This window comes from Crinia signifera, chromosome 5 (genome assembly GCF_055691185.1).
Source record: "Crinia signifera chromosome 5, ASM5569118v1, whole genome shotgun sequence".
NCBI lineage: Eukaryota > Metazoa > Chordata > Amphibia > Anura > Myobatrachidae > Crinia > Crinia signifera.
In genome coordinates, this window is record NC_139221.1 from 119,692,358 (window position 1) to 119,717,291 (window position 24,934).

At 41.6% G+C, this 24,934-nt stretch overlaps 1 protein-coding gene across 1 annotated transcript in view; it reads left to right on the forward strand.

The window, feature by feature from the left end:
- The first annotated feature begins 6,892 nt into the window (after positions 1–6,892).
- MAK (male germ cell associated kinase) overlaps positions 6,893–24,934 on the forward strand; it is a 172,473-nt gene continuing 154,431 nt past the window's right edge. Inside the window, exon 1 of the mRNA XM_083187931.1 lies at positions 6,893–6,909. The gene's annotated coding sequence lies outside the window, so the exon portion shown is untranslated. The remainder of the gene's footprint in view (positions 6,910–24,934) is intronic.

Here is a 24,934-nt window from a genome sequence, read left to right on the forward strand (position 1 = left end):
CTGTAAAAAAAAATATGTGGGTGATCCCTAACTCCTTGTGTTATAGTGCAGCTCAGCCAGCAGGGAGTTGTTATCCTTTGGGCCCCACATATTTTTTCACTGAGCGATCTAAATGTGAATAGATAGATAGGTAGGTAGGTAGATAAATGGGAGGGTGGTTGGATAGGTCGGGTAGATAGTGAATCATTAGATAGACAGATAAATGGGTGGGTAAGTAGATAAATGGTAAATCATTAGATAGATAGCGTGGGTGAAGCGCAATACCTTTAAAAAAATATGTGGGTGATCCCTCACTCCTTGTGTTATAGTGCAGCTCAGCCAGCAGGGAGTTGTTATCCTTTAGGCCCCACATATTTTTTCACTAAGCACATTATATGTAGATAGATAGATGGGTAGGTAGACAAATGGGTGGGTTGTTGGGTGGGTTGTTGGGTGGGTAGGTGTATAGATAGTGAATCATTAGATAGACAGATAAATGGGCGGTTGGGTGGATAAATGTTAAATCATTAGATTAATTTATGGTTGGGTGGATGGATATCAATAACTGTAAAAAAATATGTGGGTGATCCCTCACTCCTTGTGTAATAGTGCAGCTGAGCCAGCAGGGAGTTGTTATCCTTTGGGCCCCACATATTTTTTCACTGAGCACATTATCTGTAGATAGATAGATGGGTAGGTAGACAAATGGGTGGGTTGTTGGGTAGGTAGGTGTATAGATAGTAAATCATTAGATAGACAGATAAATGTTAAATCATTAGATTGATTGATTGATAGTTGGGTGGGTGGATTTCAATAACTGTAAAAAATATGTGGGTGATCCCTCACTCCTTGTGTTATAGTGCAGCTCGGCCAGCAGGGAGTTGTTATCCTTTGGGCCCCACATATTTTTTCACTGAGCGCATTAACTGTAGATAGATAGATAGATAGATAGATAGATATATGGATAGTTAGATAGATAGATGGTTAGGTAGATAAATGGGTGGGATGTTGGGTGGGTAGGTGTATAGATAGTGAATCATTAGATAGACAGATAAATGGGCGGGTGGGTGGATAAATGGTAAATCATTAGATAGATAGTTGGGTGGGTGAATCTCAATACCTGTAAAAAAATATGTGGGTGATCCCTCACTCCTTGTGTTATGGTGCAGCTCAGCCAGCAGGGAGTTGTTATCCTTTGGGCCCCACATATTTTTTCACTGAGCGCACTAACTGTAGATAGATAGATAGATAGGTAGGTAGATAAATGGGAGGGTGGTTGGGTAGGTGGATAGATAGTGAATCATTAGATAGACAGATAAATGGGTGGGTGGGTAGATAAAAGGTAAATTATTAGATAGATAGGTGGGTGGGTGAAGCTCAATACCTATAAAAAAAATATGTGGGTGATCCCTCACTTCTTGTGTTATAGTGCAGCTCAGCCAGCAGGGAGTTGCTTTCCTTTGGGCCCCTCATTTTTTTTCACCGAGCGCATTAACTGTAGATAGATAAATAGATATATGGATAGATATATGGTTAGGTAGATAAATGGGTGGGATGTTGGGTGGGTAGGTGTATAGCTAGTGAATTCATTAGATAGACAGATAAATGGGCGGATGGGTGGATAAATAGTAAATCATTATGTAGATAGTTGGGTGGGTGAATCTCAATACCTGTAAAAAAATATGTGGGTGATCCGTCACTCCTTGTGTTATAGTGCAGCTCAGCCAGCAGGGAGTTGTTATCCTTTAGGCTCCACATATTTTTTCACTGAGCACATTATCTGTAGATAGATAGATAGATGGGTAGGTAGACAAATGGGTGGGTTGTTGGGTGGGTAGGTGTATAGAGAGTGAATCATTAGATAGACAGATAAATGGGCGGTTGGGTGGATAAATGTTAAATCATTAGATTGATTGATAGTTGGGTGGGTGGATTTCAATAACTGTAAAAAAATATGTGGGTGATCCTCACTCCTTGTGTAATTATGCAGCTCGGCCAGCAGGGAGTTGTTATCCTTTGGGCCCCACATATTTTTTCACTGAGCGTATTAACTGTAGATAGATAAATAGATATATGGATAGATAGATAGATAGATGGTTAGGTAGATAAATGGATGGGATGTTGGGTGGGTAGGTGTATAGATAGTGAATCATTAGATAGACAGATAAATGGGCGGGTGGGTGGATAAATGGTAAATCATTAGATAGATAGATAGATAGATAGTTGGGTGGGTGAATCTCAATACCTGTAATAAAATATGTGGGTGATCCCTCACTCCTTGTGTAATAGTGCAGCTCGGCCAGCAGGGAGTTGTTATCCTTTGGGACCCACATATTTTTTAACTGAGCGCACTAACCGTAGATAGATAGATAGATAGATAGATAGATGGATGTGTAGGCACATGGATAGTAAATCATTGGATAGACAGATAGATTGGGTGGATAGGTAGATAGATGGTAAATTATTAATTAAATAGACAAATCATAGCTAGAATAGTTCATAAAGTAGAGGCATGGATAAAGAGGTGAGGGATCCCTCTCATTTTTCTAAAGCCCCATAAACGCTACTCAAAAAGTAAAGTTATTGCTCAGAATGGCATTTTTGAGCGATCTCTTTTCTTTAAAACAAATCTGTAGTATGTATACTCAATATAGTTAATGATGTGTGCTCCCGCGCATCCTTAACGACCACCCTCCTGCCCCTTCACCTGAACATACAGGTCATCTTTGGCCATATAGCCTATGACCCGCATGTTCAGCAGGTCACTGGGACATCATTGAATGATATCGGTAACTGATTTCTTTCAGTGTGAATAATGGAACCATAGATATAGTTGACTATATAGATGGTGCCCCTAGACTCCCAGTGTGTACAGGGCTTTAGGGTCAATGTATACTGAGAACATATTATCATGCCTAATTCCATTATTTAGGTGAGAATTCTCCATAAAACATATGATGAGGTCATAACAGCTGACTACTGCGAAGTGACCTGGACTGCAGAATCCTCCTCAAGTCAAAAAACAAAGATTAAGCACAGCAACAGGAGACCGAAGTCAGGTAATTAATGAAAATTAATTACTGATAATATGTTTTTGGTATACATTTGGTCTTCACAAATAGGACTTCTAGCTATGAACTCTTCTATTATTGTACTTTGTGATTACTTAGTGTACAGTTAAATAGAGAGAGAGGTAGAGATAAATAGAAAGAGTAAAAGATAAACTGATACCTTCCTCCACTGTCCGCTAAGGCAGCTTAAAGGACATGGGGGTGGGAGGGAAGTCAGTAACCCACTTGTTTTCAGTCAGCAACTTTCTTCCCTTTGTAATGTTGCAGCTTGACCAGCAGGGAGATCCTTAATTGGGTAGGTAGGTAGATGGTAAATCATGAAATAGAAAATGGCTAGGTGGTTGAAGCGCAATATCTGTAAAAGATATGTGGGTGATCCCTCACTCCTTGTGTAAAAGTACTGCTCGGCCAGCAGGGAATTGTTCTCCTTTGGGACCCCTTTTTTTTTACTGAGCACATTAACTGTAGATAGATAGATAGATGGTTAGGTAAAAATTGGGTGGGTGGGTGGTTAGGTGGATATATAGTGAATAATTAGATAGATATATGGGTGGGTGGGTAGATAAATGATAAATCATTAGATAGTTTGGTGGGTAGGTGAAGCTCAATACCTGTAAAAAAAAATATGTGGGTGATCCCTCACTCCTTGTGTTATAGTGCAGCTCAGCCAGCAGGGAGTTGTTATCCTTTGGGCCCCACATATTTTTTCACTGAGCGCACTAACTGTAGATAGATAGATAGGTAGGTAGATAAATGGAAGGGTGGTTGGGTAGGTTGGATAGATAGTGAATCATTAGATAGACAGACAGATAAATGGGTGGGTGAGTAGATAAATGGTAAATCATTAGATAGATAGGTGAGTGGGTGAAGCGCAATACCTGTAAAAAAATATGTGGGTGATCCCTCACTCCTTGTGTTATAGTGCAGCTCAGCCAGCAGGGAGTTGTTATCCTTTAGGCCCCACATATTTTTTCACTGAGCACATTATCTGTAGATAGATAGATGGGTAGGTAGACAAATGGGTGGGTTGTTGGGTGGGTAGGTGTATAGATAGTGAATCATTAGATAGACAGACAAATGGGCGGGTGGGTGGATAAATGGTAAATCATTAGATAGATAGTTGGGTGGGTGAAGCTCATTACCTGTAAAAAAAATATGTGGATGATCCCTCACTCCTTGTGTTATAGTGCAGCTTAGCCAGCAGGGAGTTGTTATCCTTTGGGCCTCACATATTTTTTCACTGAGCGCATTAACTGTAGACAGATAAATAGATATATGGATAGATAGACAGATGTTAGGTAGATAAATTGGTGGGATGTTGGGTGGGTAGGTCGGATAGATAGTGAATCATTAGATAGACAGACAAATGGGTGGGTGTGTGGATAAATGGTAAATCGTTAGATAGATAGGTGAGTGGGTGAAGCGCAATACCTTTAAAAAAATATGTGGGTGATCCCTCACTCCTTGTGTTATAGTGCAGCTTAGCCAGCAGGGAGTTGTTATCCTTTGGGCCCCACATATTTTTTCACTGAGCGCATTAACTGTAGATAGATAGATAGATAGATAGATATATGGATAGATAGATGGTTAGGTAGATAAATGGGTGGGATGTTGGGTGGGTAGGTGTATAGATAGTGAATCATTAGATAGACAGATAAATGGGTGGTTCGGTGGATAAATGGTAAATCATTAGATAGATAGTTGGGTGGGTGAATCTCAATACCTGTAAAAAAATATGTGGGTGATCCCTCACTCCTTGTGTTATAGTGCAGCTCAGCCAGCAAGGAGTTGTTATCCTTTGGGCCCCACATATTTTTTCACTGAGCGCACTAACTGTAGATAGATAGATAGGTAGGTAGATAAATGGGAGGGTGGTTGGGTAGGCGGATAGATAGTGAATCATTAGATAGACAGATAAATGGGTGGGTGGGTAGATAAAAGGTAAAGTATTAGATAGATAGGTGGGTGGGTGAAGCTCAATACCTGTAAAAAAAATACGTGAGTGATCCCTCACTTCTTGTGTTATAGTGCAGCTCAGCCAGCAGGGAGTTGCTTTCCTTTGGGCCCCTCATTTTTTTTCACTGAGCGCATTAACTGTAGATAGATAAATAGATATATGGATAGATAGATGGTTAGGTAGATAAATGTGTGGGATGTTGGGTGGGTAGGTGTATAGCTAGTGAATTCATTAGATAGACAGATAAATGGGCGGATGGGTGGATAAATAGTAAATCATTATGTAGATAGTTGGGTGGGTGAATCTCAATACCTGTAAAAAAATATGTGGGTGATCCCTCACTCCTTGTGTTATAGTGCAGCTCAGCCAGCAGGGAGTTGTTATCCTTTAGGCTCCACATATTTTTTCACTGAGCACATTATCTGTAGATAGATAGATGGGTAGGTAGACAAATGGGCGGGTGGGTGGATAAATGGTAAATCATTAGATAGATTGATAGTTGGGTGGGTGAAGCTCAATACCTGTAAAAAAATATGTGGGTGATCCCTCACTCCTTGTGTTATAGTGCAGCTCAGCCAGCAGGGAGTTGTTATCCTTTGGGCCCCACATATTTTTTCACTGAGTACATTATCTGTAGATAGACATATGGGTAGGTAGACAAATGGGTGGGTTGTTGGGTGGGTAGGTGTATAGAGAGTGAATCATTAGATAGACAGATAAATGGGCGGTTGGGTGGATAAATGTTAAATCATTAGATTGATTGATAGTTGGGTGGGTGGATTTCAATAACTGTAAAAAAATATGTGGGTGATCCTTACTCCTTGTGTAATTATGCAGCTCGGCCAGCAGGGAGTTGTTATCCTTTGGGCCCCACATATTTTTTCACTGAGCGTATTAACTGTAGATAGATAAATAGATATATGGATAGATAGATGGTTAGGTAGATAAATGGATGGGATGTTGGGTGGGTAGGTGTATAGATAGTGAATCATTAGATAGACAGATAAATGGGCGGGTGGGTGAATAAATGGTAAATCATTAGATAGATAGATAGATAGATAGTTGGGTGGGTGAATCTCAATACCTGTAATAAAATATGTGGGTGATCCCTCACTCCTTGTGTAATAGTGCAGCTCGGCCAGCAGGGAGTTGTTATCCTTTGGGACCCACATATTTTTTAACTGAGCGCACTAACCGTAGATAGATAGATAGATAGATAGATAGATATATGGATGTGTAGGCACATGGATAGTAAATCATTGGATAGACAAATAGATTGGGTGGATAGGTAGATAGATGGTAAATTATTAATTAAATAGACAAATTATAGCTAGAATAGTTCATAAAGTAAAGGCATGGATAAAGAGGTGAGGGATCCCTCTCATTTTTCTAAAGCCCCATAAACGCTACTCAAAATGAAAAGTTATCGCTCAGAATGGCATTTTTGAGCGATCTCTTTTCTTTAAAACAAATCTGTAGTATGTATACTCAATATAGTTAATGATGTGTGCTCCCGCGCATCCTTAACGACCACCCTCCTGCCCCTTCACCTGAACATACAGGTCATCTTTGGCCATATAGCCTATGACCCGCATGTTCAGCAGGTCACTGGGACATCATTGAATGATATCGGTAACTGATTTCTTTCAGTGTGAATAGTGGAACCACAGATATAGTTGACTATATAGATGGTGCCCCTAGACTCCCAGTGTGTACAGTGCTTTAGGGTCACTGTATACTGAGAACATATTATCATGCCTAATTCCATTTTTTAGGTGAGAATTCTCCATAAAACATATGATGAGGTCATAATAGCTGACTACTGCGAAGTGACCTGGACTGCAGAATCCTCCTCAAGTCAAAAAACAAAGATTAAGCACAGCAACAGGAGACCGAAGTCAGGTAATTAATGAAAATTTATTACTGATAATATGTTTTTGGTATACATTTGGTCTTCACAAATAGGACTTCTAGCTATGAACTCTTCTATTATTGTACTTTGTGATTACTTAGTGTACAGTTAAATAGATAGAGATAGGTAGAGATAAATAGAAAGAGTAAAAGATAAACTGATACCTTCCTCCACTGTCCGCTAAGGCAGCTTAACGGACATGGGGGTGGGAGGGAAGTCAGTAACCCACTTTTTTTCAGTCAGCAACTTTCTTCCCTTTGTAATGTAGCAGTTTGACCAGCAGGGAGGGTGGGATCCTTAATTGGGTAGGTAGGTAGATGGTAAATCATGAAATAGAAAATGGCTAGGTGGTTGAAGCGCAATATCTGTAAAAGATATGTGGGTGATCGCTCACTCCTTGTGTAAAAGTACTGCTCGGCCAGCAGGGAATTGTTATCCTTTGGGACCCCTTTTTTTACTGAGCACATTAACTGTAGATAGATAGATGGTTAGGTAAAAATTGGGTGGGTGGTTAGGTGGATATATAGTGAATAATTAGATAGATATATGGGTGGGTGGGTAGATAAATGATAAATCATTAGATAGTTTGGTGGGTAGGTGAAGCTCAATACCTGTAAAAAAAAATATGTGGGTGATCCCTCACTCCTTGTGTTATAGTGCAGCTCAGCCAGCAGGGAGTTGTTATCCTTTGGGCCCCACATATTTTTTCACTGAGCGCATTAACTGTAGATAGATAGATAGATAGATGGATAGATAGATAGATAGATAGATAGATGGTTAGGTAGATAAATGGGTGAGATGTTGGGTGGGTACGTGTATAGATAGTGAATCATTAGATATACAGATAAATGGGTGGGTGGGTGGATAAATGGTAAATCATTAGATAGATAGATAGTTGGGTGGGTAAATCTCAATACCTGTAAAAAAAATATGTGGGTGATCCCTCACTCCTTGTGTTATAGTGCAGCTCAGCCAGCAGGGAGTTGTTATCCTTTGGGCCCCACATATTTTTTCACTGAGTGCACTAACTGTAGATAGATAGATAGGTAGGTAGATAAATGGGAGTGTGGTTGGGTAGGCGGATAGGTAGTGAATCATTAGATAGACAGATAAATGGGTGGGTGGGTAGATGAAAGGTAAATTATTAGATAGATAGGTGGGTGGGTGAAGCTCAATACCTGTAAAAAAAATATGTGGGTGATCACTCACTTCTTGTGTTATAGTGCAGCTCAGCCAGCAGGGAGTTGTTATCCTTTGGGCCCCTCATATTTTTTCACTGAGCGCATGAACTGTAGATAGATAAATAGATACATGGATAGACAGATGGTTAGGTAGATAAATGGGTGGGATGTTGGGTGGGTAGGTGTATAGCTAGTGAATTCATTAGATAGACAGATAAATGGGCGGATGGGTGGATAAATGGTAAATCATTATGTAGATATTTGGGTGGGTGAATCTCAATACCTGTAAAAAAATATGTGGGTGATCCCTCACTCCTTGTGTTATAGTGCAGCTCAGCCAGCAGGGAGTTGTTATCCTTTAGGCTCCACATATTTTTTCACTGAGCGCACTAACTGTAGATAGATAGGTAGGTAGATAAATGGGAGGGTGGTTGGGTAGGTTGGATAGATAGTGAATTATTAGATGGACAGACAGATAAATGGGTGGGTGAGTAGATAAATGGTAAATCATTAGATAGATAGGTGAGTGTGTGAAGCGCAATACCTGTAAAAAAATATGTGGGTGATCCCTCACTCCTTGTGTTATAGTGCAGCTCAACCAGCAGGGAGTTGTTATCCTTTGGGCCCCACATATTTTTTCACTGATCGCATTAACTGTAGATAGATAGATAGATAGATAGATAGATAGATAGATAGATGGTTAGGTAGATAAATGGTTGGGATGTTGGGTGGGTAGGTGTATTGATAGTGAAACATTAGATAGACAGATAAATGGGCGGTTGGGTGGATAAATGTTAAATTATTAGATTGATTGATAGTTGGGTGGGTGGATTTCAATAACTGTAAAAAAATATGTGGGTGATCCCTCACTCCTTGTGTAATAGTGCAGCTCGGCCAGCAGGGAGTTGTTATCCTTTGGGCCCCACATATTTTTTCACTGAGCGCATTAACTGTAGATAGATAGGTAGATATATAGATAGATAGATGGTTAGGTAGATAAATGGGGGGGATGTTGGGTGGGTAGGTGTATTGATAGTGAAACAATAGATAGACAGATAAATGGGCGGATAAATGGTAAATCATTAGATAGATAGATAGATAGATAGATAGATAGATAGATAGATAGATAAATAGATAGATAGATAGTTGGGTGGGTGAATCTTAATACCTGTAAAAATGTATATGGGTGATCCCTCACTCCTTGTTTAATAGTGCAGCTCAGCCAGCAGGGAGTTGTTATTCTTTGGGCCCCACATATTTTTTCACTGAGCGCACTAACTGTAGATAGATAGATAGATAGATAGGTAGGTAGATAAATGGGAGGGTGGTTGGGTAGGTTGGATAGATAGTGAATCATTAGATAGACAGACAGATAAATGGGTGGGTGAGTAGATAAATGGTAAATCATTAGATAGATAGGTGAGTGGGTGAAGCGCAATACCTGTAAAAAAATATGTGGGTGATCCCTCGCTCCTTGTGTTATAGTGCAGCTCAGCCAGCAGGGAGTTGTTATCCTTTAGGCCCCACATATTTTTTCACTGAGCACATTATCTGTAGATAGATGGGTAGGTAGACAAATGGGCGGGTGGGTGGATAAATGGTAAATCATTAGATAGATTGATAGTTGGGTGGGTGAAGCTCAATACATACCTACATTTATCTACCTACCTATCTATCTACAGTTCATGCACTCAGTGAAAAAATATGTGGGGCCCAAAGGATAACAACTCCCTGCTGGCTAAGCTGCACTATAACACAAGGAGTGAGGGATCACCCACATATTTTTTTAAAGGTAATGCGCTTCACCCACTCACCTATCTATCTAACGATTGACCATTTATTTACACACCCACCCATTTGTCTGTCTATCTAATGATTCACTATCTATCCGACCTACCCACCCAACATCCCACCCATTTATCTACCTAACATCTGTCTATCTATCCATATATCTATTTATCTGTCTACAGTTAATGCGCTCAATGAAAAAATATGTGAGGCCCAAAGGATAACAACTCCCTGCTGACTGAGCTGCACTATAACACAAGGAGTGAGGGATCACCCACATATTTTTTTTACAGGTATTGAGCTTCACCCACCCAACTATCAATCTATCTAATGATTTACCATTTATCCACCCACCCGCCCATTTGTCTACCTACCCATCTATCTATCTACAGATAATGTGCTCAGTGAAAAAATATGTGGGGCCTAAAGGATAACAACTCCCTGCTGGCTGAGCTGCACTATAACACAAGGAGTGAGGGATCACCCACATATTTTTTTACAGGTATTGCGCTTCACCCACTCACCTATCTATCTAATGATTTACCATTTATCTACTCACCCACCCATTTATCTGTCTGTCTATCTAATGATTCACTATCTATCCAACCTACTCAACCACCCTCCCATTTATCTACCTACCTATCTATCTACAGTTAGTGCGCTCAGTGAAAAAATATGTGGAGCCTAAAGGATAACAACTCCCTGCTGGCTGAGCTGCACTATAACACAAGGAGTGAGGGATCACCCACATATTTTTTTACAGGTATTGAGATTCACCCACCCAAATATCTACATAATGATTTACCATTTATCCACCCATCCGCCCATTTATCTGTCTATCTAATGAATTCACTAGCTATACACCTACCCACCCAACATCCCACCCATTTATCTACCTAACCATCTATCTATCCATATATCTATTTATCTATCTACAGTTCATGCGCTCAGTGAAAAAATATGAGGGGCCCAAAGGATAACAACTCCCTGCTGGCTGAGCTGCACTATAACACAAGAAGTGAGGGATCACCCACATATTTTTTTTACAGGTATTGAGCTTCACCCACCCACCTATCTATCTAATAATTTACCTTTTATCTACCCACCCACCCATTTATCTGTCTATCTAATGATTCACTATCCAACCTACCCAACCACACTCCCATTTATCTACCTACCTATCTATCTATGTACAGTTAGTGCACTCAGTGAAAAAATATGTGGGGCCCAAAGGATAACAACTCCCTGCTGGCTGAGCTGCACTATAACACAAGGAGTGAGGGATCACCCACATATTTTTTACAGGTTTTGAGATTTACCCACCCAACTATCTATCTAATGATTTACCATTTATCAACCCACCCGCCCATTTATCTGTCTATCTAATGATTCACTATCTATACACCTACCCACCCAACATCCCACTCATTTATCTACCTAACCATCTATCTATCTATCTATCCATATATCTATCTATCTATCTACAGTTAATGCGATCAGTGAAAAAATATGTGGAGCCCAAAGGATAACAACTCCCTGCTGGTTGAGCTGCACTATAACACAAGGAGTGAGGGATCACCCACATATTTTTTTACAGGTATTGCGCTTCACCCACTCACCTATCTATCTAATGATTTACCATTTATCTACTCACCCACCCATTTATCTGTCTGTCCATCTAATAATTCACTATCCAACCTACCCAACCACCCTCCCATTTATCTACCTACCTACCTATCTATCTATCTATCTATCTATCTATCTACAGTTACTGTGCTCAGTGAAAAAATATGTGGGGCCCAAAGTATAACAACTCCCTGCTGGCTGAGCTGCACTATAACACAAGGAGTGAGGGATCACCCACATATTTTTTTACAGGTTTTGAGATTTACCCACCCAACTATCTATCTAATGATTTACCATTTATCCACCCACCCGCCCATTTATCTGTCTATCTAATGATTCACTATCTATACACCTACCCACCCAACATCCCACCCATTTATCTACCTAACCATCTATCTATCTATCCATATATCTATCTATCTATCTACAGTTAATGCGCTCAGTGAAAAAATATGTGGGGCCCAAAGGATAACAACTCCCTGCTGGCCGAGCTGCACTATTACACAAGGAGTGAGGGATCACCCACATATTTTTTACAGTTATTGAAATCCACCCACCCAACTATCAATCAATCTAATGATTTAACATTTATCCACCCAACCGCCCATTTATCTGTCTATCTAATGATTCACTATCTATACACCTACCCACACCACATCCCACCCATTTATCTACCTAACCGTCTATCTATCCATATATCTATCTATCTATCTACAGTTAATGCGCTCAGTGAAAAAATATGTGGGGCCCAAAGGATAACAACTCCCTGCTGGCTGAGCTGCACTATAACACAAGGAGTAAGGGATCACTACTTTTTTTTACAGGTATTGCGCTTCACCCACTCACCTATCTATCTAATGATTTACCATTTATCTACTCACCCACCCATTTATCTGTCTGTCTATCTAATGATTCACTATCTATCCAACCTACCCAACCACCCTCCCATTTATCTACCTACCTATCTATCTACAGTTAGTGCGCTCAGTGAAAAAATATGTGGAGCCTAAAGGATAACAACTCCCTGCTGGCTGAGCTGCACTATAACACAAGGAGTGAGGGATCACCCACATATTTTTTTACAGGTATTGAGATTCACCCACCCAAATATCTACATAATGATTTACCATTTATCCACCCATCCGCCCATTTATCTGTCTATCTAATAAATTCACTAGCTATACACCTACCCACCCAACATCCCACCCATTTATCTACCTAACCATCTATCTATCCATATATCTATTTATCTATCTACAGTTCATGCGCTCAGTGAAAAAATATGAGGGGCCCAAAGGATAACAACTCCCTGCTGGCTGAGCTGCACTATAACACAAGAAGTGAGGGATCACCCACATATTTTTTTTACAGGTATTGAGCTTCACCCACCCACCTATCTATCTAATAATTTACGTTTTATCTACCCACCCACCCATTTATCTTTCTATCTAATGATTCACTATCTATCCGCCTACCCAACCACACTCCCATTTATCTACCTACCTATCTATCTATCTACAGTTAGTGCACTCAGTGAAAAAATATGTGGGGCCCAAAGGATAACAACTCCCTGCTGGCTGAGCTGCACTATAACACAAGGAGTGAGGGATCACCCACATATTTTTTTACAGGTATTGAGATTCACCCACCCAACTATCTATCTAATGATTTAACATTTATCCACCCAACCGCCCATTTATCTGTCTATCTAATGATTCACTCTCTATACACCTACCCACCCAACAACCCACCCATTTGTCTACCTACCCATCTATCTATCTAACTATCCATATATCTATCTATCTATCTACAGTTAATGCGCTCAGTGAAAAAATATGTGGGGCCCAAAGGATAACAACTCCCTGCTGGCTAAGCTGCACTATAACACAAGGAGTGAGGGATCACCCACATATTTTTTTAAAGGTATTGCGCTTCACCCACTCACCTATCTATCTATCTAACGATTGACCATTTATTTACACACCCACCCATTTGTCTGTCTATCTAGTGGATAAATGTTAAATCATTAGATTGATTGATAGTTGGGTGGGTGGATTTCAATAACTGTAAAAAAATATGTGGGTGATCCTCACTCCTTGTGTAATAGTGCAGCTCGGCCAGCAGGGAGTTGTTATCCTTTTGGCCCCACATATTTTTTCACTGAGCGTATTTTTTTTTAATTGAGTCTTTATTTAGTTTTATCAAATCATAAAAATACAAACAAGATAACAAATCCACTTACACTACAATACAATACATATCATACACATAAACAAACACATATACATACATATTCAGGGCTTATGCTCTTCTTTTTCACTTTTTGCTACACTAGATGTTAGATATATAATTGCTTTGATTACGGGGCCATCAAGCAGATCCTTCTAGGGGGGAGATATTGCTACCTGTCCATATTGCTATAAGCGTTCTTCGCAGTATTGGCAAGCAGATACGGATACCACTCGTTACTACTGTCTATGCTAGCAATCACTTACTTAAGCCTATACCTCTCTACACATTAAGACTACCCGATATATTAAAAAGGAAAGAAAAGAAAAAACATAGTACTATATTTAAAGCTCCTACTATGAGTTAGTAGGATTTAGTCCATACTGTACCATGAGAAATCCCAGGGGAGGACAGGTGTCAACCAATCAAAACGGCCGACAGATCATGCGCACTGTAGGAGACAGGCATACATTCTAGCTACTGTATAAGCCATAACATCTTACAGTCTAAACTATAATCTTAAGAAGAATGAATACATTGAGAGAGAAAAGAAGAGAAGAAAAAATGATATCATTTCAATTTTTACTTCAACCCAAAGTGACTGTTCAGCTTCCACCTAGGTCCCTTCAAACAATAGTCGTGGAGAACTAGTCCCCAAGACTATACGTGTTAAAAAGAAAAAAAAGATGCCTCTTACAAATAGACACTATACATTATGTCCCCTCTCTACCCCTTAAATTGATAGTGTGAGGACTGGTGCCACAAATTCCATATTGAATAAAATTTAGTGCTAAGGCCTTTAGAGGCATAATAAAATTTCTCGTGCTCAAACGTGGTGTTCACTAGGTTTATCCATTCTATGAATAACGGACCTTCTGCCGCCATCCAATAACGTGCCACTATTACCTTAGCTAATGCCACCAGGTGCGTCAATAGAGAACGATGCTCCTTTGTGCCTGTTTCCTCCTGCCAGAGCCCCATGATATAGTTGATGTCTGAAAAGGCAACTTGTGTCACCCCCAGACCCTTAAGGGCCATACCTATGTTGTCCCAAAAGCGGGCAACTTTATTACACTCTCTGATAAGGTGCCAAAAGGTTGCCCCATTCTCCCCACACTTGGGACATCTATCATTATCCGATCCTCCAATCCTTTTCAATTTAGTCGGGGTCATATATGTCCTATGTAGAATATTAAACTGGACCTGTTGCACCCTAGTGGAGTTTGTTGCCTTTTCTGGGAGGGCTAAAATTCTTGACCAGTTATTCTCATTTATCTTGGGTATATCGTGGGCCCATTTCAATCTTAGTTGGCTAAGTCCATCATCTGGCGTACATGCAAAAAGGAATTTATATAGTTTCGCCACCGCTTTCTTCGTTGTTATCTTTCTAAGAAACACCTTAATGGGGGTCTCAGTTAGCCACCCATCCCTTACTCTTCCCCACCCATTTAAGGCACTCCTTAATTGAAGTAATCTATAAAACATAGACTGCGGTAGCTCATATTCCGCCTGGAGCTGGGAAAATGACTTAAGAACCCTGTCCTGATAAAACTGACCTAATGTGCTGAGACCGTACTGATACCACAATCTCCCCCCCTGCTGTCTCATCAACTCCCTCATTGAGGGGAAGAGTGTAATGGATGCTTCCGGGTCCACTCCCTGCCAATTCTCTATCCTACAAACTGCTCTCCAGATTTTAACGGCTTGGGATACAATAGGGGGATAATTCCTCCAACATGGGCTGGCAAGTAGTATTTGCAGGGATGTGGCACTAGAGTCGATACAGCTAATTAGTTTACTAAGTTCCACAGTTTGTTCCTCAGGGCCCACCCATGCCCTTAAATGTGCCAATTGGGCCGCATAATAGTAATTCTTAAAATTAGGGAGGGCCAGACCCCCGCCCTCCCGGGTTCTACATAACGTCGCTAGTTTTACTCTTGGACGTTTATTACCCCATATAAATGAGGAAATTATGCTGTCCAAATTTCTGAAGTATTCGTCTTTGATGAAAATGGGAGAATGTTGCAATTGGTATAATATTTTAGGTAGAATTACCATTTTCAACATATTCACCCGTCCCATTATTGAGAGAGGCAGTCTGGCCCAACACTTCAATTTTGATTTAGTTTCCTGAATTGTTGTTACAATATTATCCCGTAGGTAGTCCTCGGCTATCGCCGAGACCCTAACCCCCAGATATGTGAACCCTTGAACCTCTACTAGTGACCCCTCTGGTGCCCTATTTCCCCCCCCCGCTACTGTTACCCGTATATAGCAGATTTGATTTGCTCCAATTAACATTAAGCCCAGATATTCCCCCAAATTGACTCAGAGAGTTAATGACTACTGGAAGATCTTTGTCTGGGTCCGCTAGTCCGACCAATAAATCGTCGGCATACAGCGACACCAAATTATATCTTGTGTCCCTACCGGGGTCATAATGATGTAATTTTGCTCTTAGGAGACAGGCCAGGGGTTCGACAGCTATTGCGAAAATTAAAGGGGACAAGGGACACCCCTGACGGGTTCCTCTAAATAATGGGAATGATTGAGACGTATACCCGTTGATGGAAACTCTGGCCCTAGGGGGCGTGGCCACGGCAGCGTGTGAGTGAGGAAGGGAGGTCGATGCCGGCTCTCCTCTAAACCTAATGCTCTAACTAAATGCTCCCACCGGCTCCCTCCACCTCCACGACCGCCCGTACGCACACGTAAAAGCGGGGAATCAATGCCTCGCAAACGCTGCACGATCACCATTACCTTCCTATGTGTGGTGCCTCCGATGTAAACCGGGCGCTGGGATCCAGGAAGTGAGTCTGAGAGCTGCGACCCCAGCCTGACCCCGTCTCGCGGGAGTAACGAGTGCCGGAAGAGGTGCAGTGTGAGCGTCTGCTGCCGGCTCAACATCACGGCACCGACGGAGACGGAGACGGAGACCAGACCAGTGTGAAGCCCCAGCGTGTGGTCAGGGTGTAGCCTGTGCCTGGACGCGCTCCTGCTGTGCTGTGTTGACTATCAGCGGCGGTAACCCCGGGGCTGGGACAGCACAAACGGAGACAGACTGGCGGTTGTATCTTGCCGCCCTTGTATAAACAGTTACCGTTGAAGCAGTCAGACGAAGGGGACAGGCACTTAACCAGCTGTGGGCCTACACAAATCAGCCCCAGAGCTGAACAGAGAACAGCCCTCGGACACCTATATTAGCGGACTCCTCAGACTGGCTGGAGACTTTGGACCCTTGGATCCATTTAAAGTGGCCAAAAGGTGCCGGAAAAACCTATTGCAGGGGCCTATTTATATCTGCTCATAAGGTTGCAATAAGAGGACTGTGGCTCCCCCGATATACCCAGCCGGCAGAAAGGTACCGTTTCTTACATTTCGTCATAAAAAAACTGCTATTGACTGTAAAGCTACACTAAGGTGTGGATTAACACCATTTGTGTCCTATTGCCAAACTAATAATACACGAGAGCGTGAGGGGGAGGCAGTTTGGTGGGACGGTGCGCAAAGTCGAATACCCCATTGCAGGGGCCTATACATATCTGCTCCTAAGGCTGTAACAAGAGGACTGTGGCTTCTGTTAATTGATGGTCCTGTGGGATCCCTTTCAGGCTCCTCTGATATACCCAGTGCAAAGTCGAATACCCCATTGCAGGGGCCTATATATATCTGCTCCTAAGGACTCTGGCGCCTGCTAACTGATGGTCCTGTGGGATCCCTTTCAGGCTCCCCCGATATACTCAGCGGGCAGAAAGGTACCGCTTTTCACTTCTCGTCATAAGCAACTGTTATTGACTGTAAAGCTACGCTAAGGCGCGGACTAAACACCATTTGTCCCCCATTGCCAAACCTGTAATATACAAGAGTGTGAGGGGGTGGCAGTTTGGAAGGATTGTGCGCAAAGTCGAGTACCCCGTGGCAGGGGGTTAATTTTTGAGTAGTACCTGAGATCATTGCGTGCAAGGGTACCCGCAGCTGTGTGGCGCAGACCAGAATGGGCAAGACAGGCATAAATACGGCGGCCGCCCGTCTTGAAAAATACGCACGTACGCAGAATCAGGCAGGGAGCAGTTCACAGCCGAACACCCCTCAGACTACTCCATCTAAAAATGCACCCGAATCCCGTCCTGCAGAGGTTACTCTGCAGTAGGGATGGACATCGGAAGCCAACCATCAAATGATGGCAGTGCTTCCACCATTGAAACTTTCGATGCGATGGTAACTAACCATCGAATCAAAAGTATTCGATGGTGAAAACTAGTTATATGACTAGTGCATGCGCAAAAGCCTGTATTGCCATTTGTAAGGTAGTAATTGAGTTTGGTGGCAGGGCCCAGGCTCTGAGCAACATATTACTTTATCATTGGACATTGTGTGTATAATATACATATATAATATTCACACAATGCCCAATGATGAAGTAGTATAAAAATTTTGAACACATTATTAACACTTTAACAGCAAGTAATCAAAATGTAATAAAATTAGATAAATTGTAAACTAACTCGTTTTAGGTTTCACTATTTTTCCAGATAGGAAAATGTCTATTTATTAAGGCAAGTGTACCTACACACACACACAAATAAGGGAGATGACGGTATAGTGGTCATCACATCATTTATATGGTGAGATAAATATTGCAATGAGCAGGGCTGGCTCTACCATTAGGCAGCTGCCTAGGGTGCTAGGATCTGTGGGGGCACCACTATAATGCTACACACTAGGCGATTCTAGCTTCCATCGTCAGCTATATGGTCGCTCAGTGACCATATTGCCGGTGATACCTAGCGACCTTCGCCGTGTGTGCGCTCCCACCGCAGCCCAGCGACGGTCGCTGGTCGCAGGAACTTGCTAGAATCACTGGTCCCCAGTAAAATACTGATAACCAGCAATTCCGTCACTGAGCGACCAATCGCTAGCGACAAGGTCACGTAATATAAAAAATAGTTCACTATATATAAAAACAGTTAAGGTGCCCCTACACTGAGGCGATTTGGTCCGATTGTGGCCAATTGCGACCAATCGACCCCTTAAATCGGACCAAATCGCCTCTCCCTGACATGCTGTTGGGTCCCATGCGCATCGGACCCGACCAGGTGCTCAGACCGGTAGCAGCCACCCGTTCCTCCTGGCGGTGAGGCGGGTGGGAAGCAGGGATGCATGCAATCTATCACAACGGATCGCATGCGTTCCTGCCGCCGGGAAGGTCCCTGCAGGCTGTCCTGTGTCCGTACACTGCTGCGAGGCGTCACAGCAGTGTATGGGCACCTTTATCTTGGTTCATTCCACTGGTACCCCAGGACTGTGTATATTGTTCCTCACTATATTCACAGAAACAGACAATCTCTGACCAACACTTCACTGATGATCATATAGTGGTTGCTGCCTGGTAATACTAATGCAGTATATTAATGAGTGTTGTGTGACTGACATTCACAAATATCTGTAGCTAGTTGTATTGTGTACCTATTATTATTATAGCTTGCCTGAGCTGGTATAACATTCAGTGACTTCTCCTCCTCTCTGAATCCTCCAGAGCTCAGTGTGTCTGTGAAATTTGCTGCTGTTTGAGTGACTGGTGCTGCAGGGTGAGGTTTGTGCTCTGATTGGCTCTCTGAGTCAGGGAGAGCCAATCAGAACTAGCAGTGGGCCCTGTTGCCTAGCAGCTACAGCAACCATAGAGAGGGAGAGGGAGGGAAGCAGAGAGAAAGTCAGACAGCCTCCAACGAACCTAGGAAGTTTCCCTGACACAGACACAGCAGCCAGGGGAGGCATATCTTTTAGGAATTAAAAAATAAGCCACCATCGGTACACCATCGAATGATTAGCATTCGATGGTGACAAACATCGGAAGGTCACCATTAAATGGTAAAAACACTAACATCGAAAGAAAAACATCGATGTTTCCGAAACATCGACCATCGATGTCCATCCCTACTCTGCAGCAGGTATTAGACGCTGTAAATACCTGCGAGTCTCGTCTGTTGGAGCAGATAAACAAGGTGCAAGCTGATATCTCATTGCTGTGACATGATGCCCAAGTTATTAGAGAGAGAGTTACTGAAGCAGAAAATAGGATCTCCTCTCTGGAGGACATAGTAGCTCCTCTTAAAAGTCAAGTGAAAGCCCTGTCTGGACAGATGGAGGATATGCGCACTAAAATGTCGGACTTTGAAGGAAGAATCCGTCGCAATAATGTTAGATTCGTGGGGTTTGATGAGCGAGTAGAGGGTAGCTCCCCTGAAAAATTTGTGGAGGACTGGCTGATAAAAGAATTCGGAAGGGAGGCCTTCTCCCTTTAATTTTTCTCCCACATAATTTTTCACTGAGCGAACTAAATGTGGATAGACAGATAGATAGGTAGGTAGATAAATGGGAGGGTGGTTGGGTAGACGGATAGATAGTGAATCATTAGATAGACAGATAAATGGGTAGGTGGGTAGAAAAAAGGTAAATTATTAGATAGATAGGTGAGTGAGTGAAGCGCAATACCTGTAAAAAAAAAGTAGTGATCCCTTACTCCTTGTGTTATAGTGCAGCTCAGCCAGCAGGGAGTTGTTATCCTTTGGGCCCCACAGATTTTTTCACTGAGCGCATTAACTGTAGATAGATAGATAGATATATGGATAGATAGATGGTTAGGTAGATAAATGGGTGGGATGTGGTGTGGGTAGGTGTATAGATAGTGAATCATTAGATAGACAGATAAATGGGCGGTTGGGTGGATAAATGTTAAATCATTAGATTGATTGATAGTTGGGTGGGTGGATTTCAATAACTGTAAAAAAATATGTGGGTGATCCCTCACTCCTTGTGTAATAGTGCAGCTCGGCCAGCAGGGAGTTGTTATCCTTTGGGCCCCACATATTTTTTCACTGAGCGCATTAACTGTAGATAGATAGATAGATATATGGATAGATAGATAGATGGTTAGGTAGATAAATGGGTGGGATGTTGGGTGGGTAGGTGTATAGATAGTGAATCATTAGATAGACAGATAAATGGGCGGGTGGGTGGATAAATGGTAAATCATTAGATAGATAGTTGGGTGGGTAAATCTCAAAACCTGTAAAAAAATATGTGGGTGATCCCTCACTCCTTGTGTTATAGTGCAGCTCAGCCAGCAGGGAGTTGTTATACTTTGGGCCCCACATATTTTTTCACTGAGCACAGTAACTGTAGATAGATAGATAGATAGGTAGGTAGATAAATGGGAGGGTGGTTGGGTAGGTTGGATAGTGAATTATTAGATGGACAGACAGATAAATGGGTGGGTGAGTAGATAAATGGTAAATCATTAGATAGATAGGTGAGTGGGTGAAGCGCAATACCTGTAAAAAAATATGTGGGTGATCCCTCACTCCTTGTGTTATAGTGCAGCTCAACCAGCAGGGAGTTGTTATCCTTTGGGCCCCACATATTTTTTCACTGATCGCATTAACTGTAGATAGATAGATAGATAGATAGATAGATGGTTAGGTAGATAAATGGGTGGGATGTTGGGTGGGTAGGTGTATTGATAGTGAAACATTAGATAGACAGATAAATGGGCGGTTGGGTGGATAAATGTTAAATTATTAGATTGATTGATAGTTGGGTGGGTGGATTTCAATAACTGTAAAAAAATATGTGGGTGATCCCTCACTCCTTGTGTAATAGTGCAGCTCGGCCAGCAGGGAGTTGTTATCCTTTGGGCCCCACATATTTTTTCACTGAGCGCATTAACTGTAGATAGATAGGTAGATATATAGATAGATAGATAGATGGTTAGGTAGATAAATGGGGGGGATGTTGGGTGGGTAGGTGTATTGATAGTGAAACAATAGATAGACAGATAAATGGGCGGATAAATGGTAAATCATTAGATAGATAGATAGATAGATAGATAGATAGATAGATAGTTGGGTGGGTGAATCTTAATACCTGTAAAAATGTATATGGGTGATCCCTCACTCCTTGTTTAATAGTGCAGCTCAGCCAGCAGGGAGTTGTTATTCTTTGGGCCCCACATATTTTTTCACTGAGCGCACTAACTGTAGATAGATAGATAGATAGATAGATAGATAGATAGATAGATAGATAGATAGGTAGATAAATGGGAGGGTGGTTGGGTAGGTTGGATAGATAGTGAATCATTAGATAGACAGATAAATTGGTGGGTGAGTAGATAAATGGTAAATCATTAGATAGATAGGTGGGTGGGTAAAGCGCAATACCTGTAAAAAAATGTGGGTGATCCCTCACTCCTTGTGTTATAGTGCAGCTCAGCCAGCAGGGAGTTGTTATCCTTTGGGCCCCACTTATTTTTTCACTGAGCGAACTAAATGTGGATAGACAGATAGATAGGTAGGTAGATAAATGGGAGAGTGGTTGTGTAGGCGGATAGATAGTTAATCATTAGATAGACAGATAAATGGGTGGGTGGGTAGATAAAAAGTAAATTATTAGATAGATTGGTGGGTGGGTGAAGCTCAATACCTGTAAAACAATTTGTGGGTGATCCCTCACTTCTTGTGTTATAGTGCAGCTCAGCCAGCAGTGAGTTGTTATCCTTTGGACCTCACATATTTTTTCACTGAGCGCATTAACTGTAGACAGATAAATATATATATGGATAGATGGTTAGGTAGATAAATGGGTGGGATGTTGGGTGGGTAGGTGTATAGCTAGGGAATCATTAGATAGACAGATAAATAGGCGGGTGGGTGGAGAAATGGTAAATCATTAGATAGATAGTTGGGTGGGTGAATCTCAATACCTGTAAAAAAAATATGTGGGTGATCCCTCACTCCTTGTGTTATAGTGCAGCTCAGCCAGCAGGGAGTTGTTATCCTTTGGGCCCCACTTATTTTTTTCACTGAGCGAACTAAATGTGGATAGATAGACAGATAGATAGGTAGTTAGATAAATGGGAGGGTGGTTGGGTAGGTTGGATAGATAGTGAATCTTTAGATAGACAGGTAAATGGGTGGGTGAGTAGATAAATGGTAAATCATTAGATAGATAGATAGATAGTTGGGTGGGTGAATCTCAATACCTGTAAAAAAATATGTGGGTGATCCCTCACTCCTTGTGTTTTAGTGCAGCTCAGCCAGCAGGGAGTTGTTATCCTTTGGGCCCCACATATTTTTTCACTGAGTACATTATCTGTAGATAGACATATGGGTAGGTAGACAAATGGGTGGGTTGTTGGGTGGGTCGGTGTATAGATAGTGAATCATTAGATAGACAGATAAATGGGCGGTTGGGTGGATAAATGTTAAATCATTAGATTGATTGATAGTTGGGTGGGTAGATTTCAATAACTTTAAAAAAATATGTGGGTGATCCCTCACTCCTTGTGTAATAGTGCACCTCGGCCAGCAGGGAGTTGTTATCCTTTGGGCCCCACATATTTTTTCACTGAGCGCATTAACTGTAGATAGATAGATAGATAGATATATGGATAGATAGATAGATGGTTAGGTATATAAATGGGTGGGCTGTTGGGTGGGTAGGTGTATAGATAGGGAATCATTAGATAGACAGATAAATGGGCGGGTGGGTGGATAAATGGTAAATCATTAGATAGATAGATAGATAGATAGATAGATAGATAGTTGGGTGGGTGAATCTTAATACCTGTAAAAAAATATGTGGGTGATCCCTCACTCCTTGTGTTATAGTGCAGCTCAGCCAGCAGGGAGTTGTTATCCTTTGGGTCCCACATATTTTTTCACTGAGCGCATTAACTGTAGATAGATAGATAGATAGATAGATAGGTAGTTAGATAAATGGGAGGGTGGTTGGGTAGGCTGGATAGATAGTGAATCATTAGATAGACAGGTAAATGGGTGGGTGAGTAGATAAATGGTAAATCATTAGATAGATAGATAGATAGATAGATAGATAGATAGATAGTTGGGTGGGTGAATCTCAATACCTGTAAAAAAATATGTGGGTGATCCCTCAATCCTTGTGTTATAGTGCAGCTCAGCCAGCAGGGAGTTGTTATCCTTTGGGCCCCACATATTTTTTCACTGAGCGCACTAACTGTAGATAGATAGATAGATAGATAGATAGATAGGTAGATAAATGGGAGGGTGGTTGGGTAGGTTGGATAGATAGTGAATCATTAGATAGACAGATAAATGGGTGGGTGAGTAGATAAATGGTAAATCATTAGATAGATAGGTGGGTGGGTAAAGCGCAATACCTGTAAAAAAATATGTGGGTGATCCCTCACTCCTTGTGTTATAGTGCAGCTCAGCCAGCAGGGAGTTGTTATCCTTTGGGCCCCACATATTTTTTCACTGAGCGAACTAAATGTGGATAGACAGATAGATAGGTACGTAGATAAATGGGAGGGTGGTTGGGTAGGCGGATAGATAGTGAATCATTAGATAGATAGATAAATGGGTGGGTGGGTAGATAAATGGTAAATTATTAGATAGATTGGTGGGTGGGTGAAGCCCAATACCTATAAAAAAAATTGTGGGTGATCCCTCACTTCTTGTGTTATAGTGCAGCTCAGCCAGCAGGGAGTTGTTATCCTTTGGGCCTCAAATATTTTTTCACTGAGCACATTAACTGTAGACAGATAAATATATATATATATGGATAGATAGATGGTTAGGTAGATAAATGGGTGGGATGTTGGGTGGGTAGGTGTATAGCTAGTGAATCATTAGATAGACAGATAAAATGGGCGGGTGGGTGGAGAAATGGTAAATCATTAGATAGATAGTTGGGTGGGTGAATATCAATACCTGTAAAAAAATATGTGGGTGATCCCTCACTCCTTTTGTTATAGTGCAGTTCAGCCAGCAGGGAGTTGTTATCCTTTGGGCCTCACATATTTTTTCACTGAGCGCATTAACTGTAGACAGATAAATATATATATGGATAGATAGATAGATGGTTAGGTAGATAAATGGGTGGGATGTTGGGTGGGTAGGTGTATAGCTAGTGAATCATTAGATAGACAGATAAAATGGGCGGGTGGGTGGAGAAATGGTAAATCATTAGATAGATAGTTGGGTGGGTGAATCTCAATACCTGTAAAAAAAATGTGTGGGTGATCCCTCACTCCTTGTGTTATAGTGCAGCTCAGCCAGCAGGGAGTTGTTATCCTTTGGGCCCCACATATTTTTTCACTGAGCGCACTAACTGTAGATAGATAGATAGATAGATAGATAGATAGATAGCTGGG